The sequence below is a fragment of the Somniosus microcephalus genome, chromosome 21, assembly GCF_052327205.1.
Source record: "Somniosus microcephalus isolate GS21.2 chromosome 21, FLI_Smic_1.0, whole genome shotgun sequence".
NCBI lineage: Eukaryota > Metazoa > Chordata > Chondrichthyes > Squaliformes > Somniosidae > Somniosus > Somniosus microcephalus.
In genome coordinates this window covers 48,349,194-48,358,092 of record NC_141007.1, presented here as the reverse complement: position 1 = coordinate 48,358,092, position 8,899 = coordinate 48,349,194, and positions in this window count along the sequence as shown.

Here is an 8,899-nt window from a genome sequence, read left to right as displayed (position 1 = left end):
GCCCTTCAACAACATAATTTGCAGGCACAGAATCAGCTTCCACATATACGCTGACGCTATGCACTTCACCACTTCTCTTGATCGCTCAACTGTTTCTGTGCTGTCAGGCTGTTTACCGAAATCAAGTCCAAGACGAATCACAACTTCCTGCAGCTCAACATCGGGAAGACCAAAATTATCACCTTTGGTCCCTACCACAAACTCTGCTACCTTACCACTAATTTCATTCCCCTCTCAGGCTGAACCAGACCTTTCACAATCTTGCCAGCCAATAGATCCTATCCATCATGAAGACCATTTACTTCCACCACTGCAGCATCAACTAGATTTTGCCGCTAATTAAGCCCCTCCACCAATGATTCTCTTATCCATGCTTTTGTCACCTCGACTTGATTGTTCCAATGCATCATCTACCCTCCAGAAACCCCAACTTCTCAAAAACTCTACCTCTAGTACTCTGTCCCCATCTAAGTTCTGTTCACCCCCTCACCCCTGTTCTCATTGAAGAACAAGGGCAGCAGACGCATGGAAGCACCACCACCTCCAAGTTCCCCTCCATGTCACACACCATCCTGACTTGGAAGTATATCGCCGATCCTTCATTGTCGCTGGGTCAAAATCCTGGAACTCCCTCCCTAACAGCACTGTGGGAGTATCTTCACCACACGGACTGCAGCGGCTCAAGGAGGAGGCTCACCACCACCTTCTCAAGGGCAACTAAGGATGAGCAATAAATGCTGACGTTGCCAGCAGTGCCCACATCCCATGAACAAATAAAAAAGATCTACACTGCCTCCTCCTCCCCCACTCCCCCACACCCCCCCCCAATCCATTACCTTTAAAATCCTTGGCCTCCTCTGTAACTCCCACCACAACCTCACCCAACCCATCTCTGTGATTTCCTCCAACCCTATATGCCCTTCCAAATGCTACTTTCCTCTAATTCTGGCCTCTTGTGTCAACCGTGGCTCAGTGGTAGCTCTCTTGCCTCGGAGTCAGAAGGTTGTGGGTTCAAGTCCCACTCCAGAGACTTGAGCAAAAAATCTACGCTGACACTCCAGTGCAGTGCTGAGGGAGCGCTGCACTGTCAGAGGTGCTATTTTTTGAATGAGATGTTAAACCGAGGCTCCATCTGCCCTCTCAGATGAGCATAAAAGATACCATGGCACTATTCATAAGAAGAGCAGGGGAGCTCTCCCTGGTGTCCTGGCTATCTCTCAACCAACAACACTAATAATAACAGATTATCTGGTCATTATCACACTGCTGTTTGTGGGACCTTGCTGTGTGCAGATTAGCTGCTGCATCTCCTACATTATGACAGTGACTACACTTCAAAAAGTACTTCATTAGCTGTAAAGCGCTTTGGTGTCATCCTGAGGTCATGAAATCTACTACATAAAAATGAAAGTCTTTCTTTTTTCTTCCTCCCTTTGTCCCACAATTGATAACAGAACCTTTAGCTATTTCTGGCCTACTCTTTGAATTCTCTCCCTTCACCACTCCACCTCATTGCCTCTCTCTCTCCACCTTTTCAAAAACTACTTCTTTGACCAAGCTTTAGGTCACCTCTTCCAAACTCTCCCTTCTTGGCTCGGTATTTGTTTCCTTCTGTTATTTACATTAAAGTTACTATATAAATGCGACTTGCTTTTGTTGTTAGGAATTGAGTGTGAAGCTTTACTGCTGAAACAGATGTCTTATTTGACACTCTTACCAAAACCCCTACCTCAGCTCTTGATTCCATCCCCCACCCTGGCTTTGCACTCAGGCTTATAGTGTGTAATTTGGGTTTCTTGTTTGACTCTATGCGCAGCTTCGAGTTTCCCATTCTATCCATCATCAAAACCCCCTATTTACATAACATTATCCACATCTGCACTTACTTCGCCATCACTTTCGCTGAAACACCAACCCACACCTTCAGCACCCCCAGGCTCAATTTTTCCAAAGCTCTACTTTACACAACTCCAACTTATCCAACACTCTGCCATCCGCATCTTATCCCATACTCTCAAATCTCCATTGGTGCCCTGTCTCCAAAGCATTGAATTCAAAATCTTTGTTCTTGTTTACAAATTCCTTCACAGCCTCACCCCACACTACTTCTGCAACTTTCTCCAGCCCCACATGCTAATGCACACCCTCCATTCTTCTGACTTTAGCCCCCTTTGCAACCCTCTCTACTCTACCTTCAATGGTAGACAATTTAGCCATCCTGGGCCTGCACTCTAAAACTCTCTGGCCTAGAAATTCAGTCTGGCCACTTTTGGGGCGGTAAAGTCGGGCGGTCGCTAAAGTTAGCGCCCGCCGGAAAGTGTAGGCCACTTCGCCGAAATTCAGTAGATTTGGCCAAGAGTTTGGGCGAGCGCTGAAACTGGCGTTGCACTGCTATCTTCAGGCGCTAAGCCGGCGATGCGGACTGATAACGCCGAGGCCGGGCGCAGCGCAGGTGCGGTCATGTTTTGATTGACAGCAGACACCCTGACGCCGGCCAGCTCTTAAAGGGGGAAGGGTCGACTTTGACTGCTGCCACGCCCTGTATAGTGGAGCCCTGCAGCTAGGCCTCAACACTGCTGGTGGACCCAAATAGCGCCTGAAGCCATGGAGAAGGCCCGTGAACGAGCGCAGCGCTTCTCAGAGCATGCTTTGAGGGTGCTGGTTAATGGTGTGGAAAAGAAAAGAGAGATCTTGTGCCCGGACAGTGGCAAGAAGGCTCCCAGGAGGCAGTACAGGAGAGCCTGGAAGAAAATCGCCCACAGGGTGTCATCCACCAGCGATGTCCCCAGGAGTGCGGACCAATGCCGCAAGAAGTACAACGACCTCACTCGGATGGTGAAGGTGAGTACCCTTTCCAGTGTCCTCCTCATCCTTGCATGTGCACCTCACATTATGGGCAAAGGGACCTCAAAGGCCTAATGGGCAGCCCTCCTCCCGCAGCTATGGCACTGGCATGATCATCAATAGCACTTTCTGCACTTAACACACTGGCCAAGCTATTCGACCATGGGAGGCAGTGCACACAGCAACAGGGCACCACACTGGCCAAGCTATTCAACCATGGGAGGCAGTGCACACAGCAACATGGCACCACACTGGCCAAGCTATTCGACCATGGGAGGCAGTGCACACAGCAACAGGGCACCACACTGGCCAAGCTATTCGACCATGGGAGGCAGTGCACACAGCAACAGGGCACCACACTGTACTTACAGGCCGTCCTTTCTCTTGCAGGCCAAGCTGGCGTGGAATTTGAGGAGCCAGTCTGCCACCGGGGGAGGCCGTCCCCAGTACCAGGCGCTCAGTGAGCTGGAGGAGAGCGTGGCTCGACTCATGCGTGGCCGGGTGACTGGCCCTGTTGCCATTGGAGATGCGGACCCTGTACTGGGACCCACTGGTAAGGACATGACCGGTTGGACCTCTCTCGTTGCCCTTGCGCTTCAGATCTACATCCTTTCCCACTGTCCGACCAATGCGCATAATGCCACCACTCATGCCTCCCTCGCTGACGTCCTGTCCTCACTCTAAAGCTACTCTTGTGCCTTCCTGCTTTCAGCTGGTGAGGAGGAGGTGGTCCCTGAAGCTCAGAGTGCCAGGCCCTTGGAGGAGGAGGACGACGAGGACCAGGAGGAAGGCGGCACATCGGGGGAACCCTCATCCGCGCCAGGGGATGGCAATGGAGGGGAGACGTCTGGCCTGGAGGAGAGGCAGGGGGAAGTGTTGCAGGGGGGTGTAGCTCCTGGGCCCAGTGGGGTCGAGGCATGCGGGAAGGGTCGGGCAGCACGGCGGCCTTCTCCCCAGAGGGGGGAAGTGTTGCAGGGGAGGGCAGTTCCTGGGCCCAGTGGGGTCGAGGCACGCGGGAAGGGTCGGGCAGCTCGGCGGCCTTCTCCCCAGAGGGAGAGTCCGCCCTCCAGTCCGGAGATGGTCCTCGCCCAGGAGGTGCGCCTCCTTGATGAGATGTCCGCGGCGTCAGAGCGGCGCCACAAGGAGTTCATGGGGGTTGTGGGACAGTTGCTTCAGGCCATTGAGTCCCTGGCTCATAGTGTGGTCGCTTTCGGGGAATCACAGGCCAGGGGGGTCGAGCAACTCGCGGCAGCACACGACAGGGGTGTCCAGCAACTCGCGGCAGCGCAGGACAGGGGTGTCCAGCAACTCGCGGCAGCGCAGGACAGGGGTATCCAGCAACTCGCGGCAGCGCAGGACGCGAGTCGCAAGTCCATGAGTGGTGCCGTCCAGACACTGGCAGATCTGATGCGGGCACATACCAGGGCAGTTCGGGCACTCACTTCTGCCACACTCGCTGTGGCGCGGAAGCATCGCCAGGGCACCCGCCGCCCTGCTGCAGCACAGCGGTCTGGCCTCCACCAGATTGCTGCGCTTGCTGCACTGCCAGCCCGGCCGAGTGCCAGTGTCTCTGGCGAACAGCGTGCACCTGGCATCAGCCAGCTTGCCCCCATTGGTGCAGCCGACACTGCCACTCCCCCAGCCAAGGTGCGACGAGCTGCTGCTGAGACTGATGCTGGCCAGCCACAGCTGCAGCAGTCAGCAGCCGGCCCCTCCCGGGCCGGGCCTCGTCTAGGCCGACCCCCAAGGGCATCTGCCGTCACGCATTGTGGCCCTCATGAGCCTTCCCCCAGCCTTGCCACACCCACAGGGCCCAGGTTGAGGCGGAGCAGCAGGTCGGGCAGGGGCCGGAGAAGCCTGCATAAGGACTCGCCCTCTCGGCACACCCAGTAGAGTGTGGTGATAGCGGTTTTTTTTATATGGGGGTGTTTGTGTTCTGGGGGGGGCTTATTTTGGTAAGGCCGAAGATGAAGGCATTTTTTGTTTTTATGGGGGTGTTTGTGTTGTGGAGGGGGGGGGGCTTATTTTTGTAAGGCCGATGATGAAGGCCAATTGGATGGGCAAGTTTTGTTATTCCTCCCCAGGTTGTGGGAGTGACAGATGTTTTTGACTGTTTTTTGGGGGTCTCGTCTGTTTTTCTGTTTCATGTGGGAAGGGCCCTGAGTTTGTAAAATAAAGCTTTTATTTATTCAGCATGTCCAGGTGTCATGTTTCAAGTGGTTGTTGCGTTAACCGGCTGAGGGCTTGCGGAGCGGCTGCATTCAGGTGCGTTCATTGCCACAGGCCATTCCCTGACAGGGGGCCTAGAAGTGTCGTTCAATAAGCCGCCGGCGGACGGCCCTTGGACCTTGTGGCTCCCTCCTGGGCTGGTACTCCTCCTCCTCCTCCTCCTCCTCCTCCTCCTCATGGTCCTCCTGCTCGTCCTCCTGAGGTGGTGGTGCAACGTCAGGTGGCAGTGCCTGAGTCCTGCGGATAGCCAGGTTGTGCAGCATGCAGCACACGACGACGAACTGGGAGACTCTATCCGGCGAATACTGTAGAGATCCGCCGGAACGATCCAGGCAGCGGAACCGTTGCTTGAGGACGCCAATCGTTTGCTCTATGATGTTCCTTGTGGCTTGATGGCTTTCGTTGTATGCCTCCTCCGCTGGGGTCCTGGGTGCGCGGAGCGGGGTCATGAGCCATGTACACAAAGGGTAGCCCTTGTCCCCAATAAGCCATCCCCTTGGTGGAGGCTGTGCCTCGAACATGTCAGCCACAGTAGTCTGGCGCAGGATAAATGCATCGTGGCTGCTTCCTGGAAAGCGGGCATTGACAGCTAGGATGCGCTGCCTGTGGTCACACACCAGCTGTACATTGAGGGAATGGTAGCCCTTCCGGTTGCGGTAATCCTCGGCATTGTCGATAGGTGCCCGCATAGCCACATGCGTGCAGTCAATGGCGCCCTGCACCATGGGGAAGTCCGCGATCCTGCCAAATCCGACTGCACGCTGCTCCTGCCTCTCTAGGGTCATGGGGAAGGAGATGAATTGGTGTCTCCTCGCGAAAAGTGCATCGGTGACCTGCCGGATGCAGCGATGCGCGGCGAACTGGGAGATGTTCGCTATGTCCCCAGCAGCGGCTTGGAAGGAGCCGCTTGCATAAAAGTTCAGAGCCACCGTGACCTTCACTTCCACCGAGAGAGACATCCTGCACATCAGCTGTGGACGCAGATCTCTGTGAAGCAGCTGGCAGATCTCTGCAACCACCTCCCTTCTGAAGCGCAGCCTCTTAACACAATGCGCCGCAGTCATGGTGAGATAGGACACCTGCTGCCGGTATTGCCTGAGTGGGTAAGGCCTACGTTGCCGACGCCTGATGGCCCCTCTGCGTCTAGGCATGGCTGGCCCTCTCACACAGCGTCTGCGAGCCCTTCGCACATAATGCTGCAACTGAGGGTTGGAACCCCATACAGCCCCCATAATAAACTTGCAAACAGTGAAATCACAATGATTCAAATGTCAAAGCTCTGGCCAGAAGCCAAAAATACCTCTCCTATGTTGTCCCAAATCAGTAAGCTCTGTCCCTTGGTCTCTGTCCAGAAATCCAAAGCAGTAAAGTCATTGCAGCAAAATGGCTGGGCTTTATAGGTCAGTGTAAGTGCCCTTTAATTAGCGCTCCCCGAGGCCCACAGGGCCTCTGTTGCGTTCCACTTCACAGTTCTTAACAGCGCCACGCCCACATTGGGCAGGCGCCACTGAATTTCCGGTTTGGGGCGCACAAACAGCGTTGCATGACGAAATGACGTCATAAGCTGCGCGCGCAGCTGAGCGGGCGCAAACACTTTGCGCCGGTGCTAAATGTCTACTGAATTTGGGCGTAGGCGCAGATCGGCCTGCGCCCGGGCGCTAAGTGCCTAGCGCTGGAAATATACCCCTCTTATGGCGTTAACGGCTGGCGAACGCAACTGAATTTCTAGGCCTCTCTCTCTAAATCCCTCCTCTTTACAATCTCACTCCCCCCTCTTCAAAATCCTTCTCAAAACTTCTCAGATCATATCTTCAGTCACCACCCCAAATTTTCCTCCTATTACGGGTTGGCATTGTTTTTTGTCCCTGTGAAGTACCTTGGGATATTTACTATGTATAAGACACTATATAAGTGCAAGGTATTGTGATTGTTTAATGCTCGTTAATATACCGTATTGAATCAGCTGCAGCGTATCAAAATTTAAAATAGAAGCTCTTACCGAGCCATGGGCCCTCCAGCCATGGGTAAGGGACCTGCAAACAGGGAGAGGTACACATTATTTGGCCCTCTCCCTCCAACATGATGAATAGCAGGATTCCAGAGTGTGCCACTTCTCTCCTGCCAGTCCCTGGGGTTGACCTCAGTTGAGGCGGTAGGCAGAAAAATTGGCTGGTTTCTTTGGACCCACCTCCATCTCCTGCTGTCACTGGAATGTAGCGGGGCAGGGGGGGGTTCAAAGATGGGCAACCAACAGTCTTTCTTGGGGGTGGGAGGGAAGATTTCTGGCAGGGGTGAGGACCCAGTAGAAGACCTCCCTTCTCCATTTCTCTTTCTTCCACTGGTGCACCCAATTTCACATAGTCTAACTCATTCTCTCTTCACAGAGCAAGGGGAATCCAATGGTTTACAAACAAAGCCCAAAGAAGGCCCATCACCCAAGCACCAACCGTCATCATTCCCACTTAAATCATTTACCATCACAGATAAGCATACTTCAAAATAAGACCATAATGATGTTGATAAGAACATACAGCGTGAGACACTTGGCACTAATGCTGAAAGGGGAGTACTGGTAAAGATTAAGAGCCAGCTGGTACAGGGGAAGAGGTCTAATATGCCATGTGATATTTTATGACTTATGGGATTGCTAATGTATTAGACATCACATGCTCTCCACACACATCTGTGCAGATTTCTGGCTGTAAATGTTCTCAAACACATTTTTTAAAAAGCGGCATGTACACACACACACACACTTAAATTGCTGAATCAGGGTATGCATCTAATCCATTAATTCCTTGCTCTCACTTCAATTGTACACTACATTGTCTCAACGCGCCTGATTTTTTGTTGTATAAAGAAGGGGAAATCATTGTCCCTGTGGAATGAACAGAAAAGATCTGCAACAACTCAACCTAGTGAGTTGTATATGGACCTTAGTGGGTTAGCTTCCACTTGGATTCTGGTAAAAGTCCAGGTCAATATTGAGGAGTAATTTGACTAAGTACACCAGACATGGAAGGTGGTATGGTGTGGTGGTGAGTTTGGATGAAGAGTTGTCTGTCTTGAAGTCTGCCATTGAGCACATGACAACACCAGTGGCATCTGAAGTAGCGAGCTCAAGGTACAATAGGAGCATCACTAATAGCACTGCTGTTATGAGGCTTTGAGGTCCACCCTTCAATCAGCTTCAAATCATTTGGAGAATGGTACCAGGCAACCACGAGATCTTGTGAGATCTCATAGATGCCTACTGTTCTATGTTCACACAGAGCTGTGTTAATTGTGAGGAGATGCTCTCCAGCCATGACACATGTGGAGTTGTACAGGAACAGCTGCCACTCTTGACAGCAGCATCTGTGCCATTATATAGCCCTGCACAAGTGAGAGCAGTTACCATCTCGGAGAGCAAAAAGCCTACAGCATTTCAAACAAAACAGCTCCACTAGGATAGTCACAGATATGGATAGTAGGCGTCCTGTAGCCCATTGCAGCTCGTCAGTTGATTATGCAGTGCTTTACCACCAGCTGGGGAAGCATTTAGTGACCATGCACATGCAGAAGCAACACAGAAACATTCATGGCACACAGCGCAAACACACCAACAAAGCATCTTAAATATGCGCATCATAAGCACTGAATAAACTTAGTAAGATCAATTCATTTTCAATATAATTTTCATTCTCTTATTTATTCGTTGTTAAGAAAAGAAAATACCAGGACCCTGATATTGCCGTGGCCAATGCGCATGTATGTAGAATTGGTTTAGCACACTGGAAATGTGCTGTGCAGGTATTGTGGGCAGCTCCTGTAATTCAGGCTATTG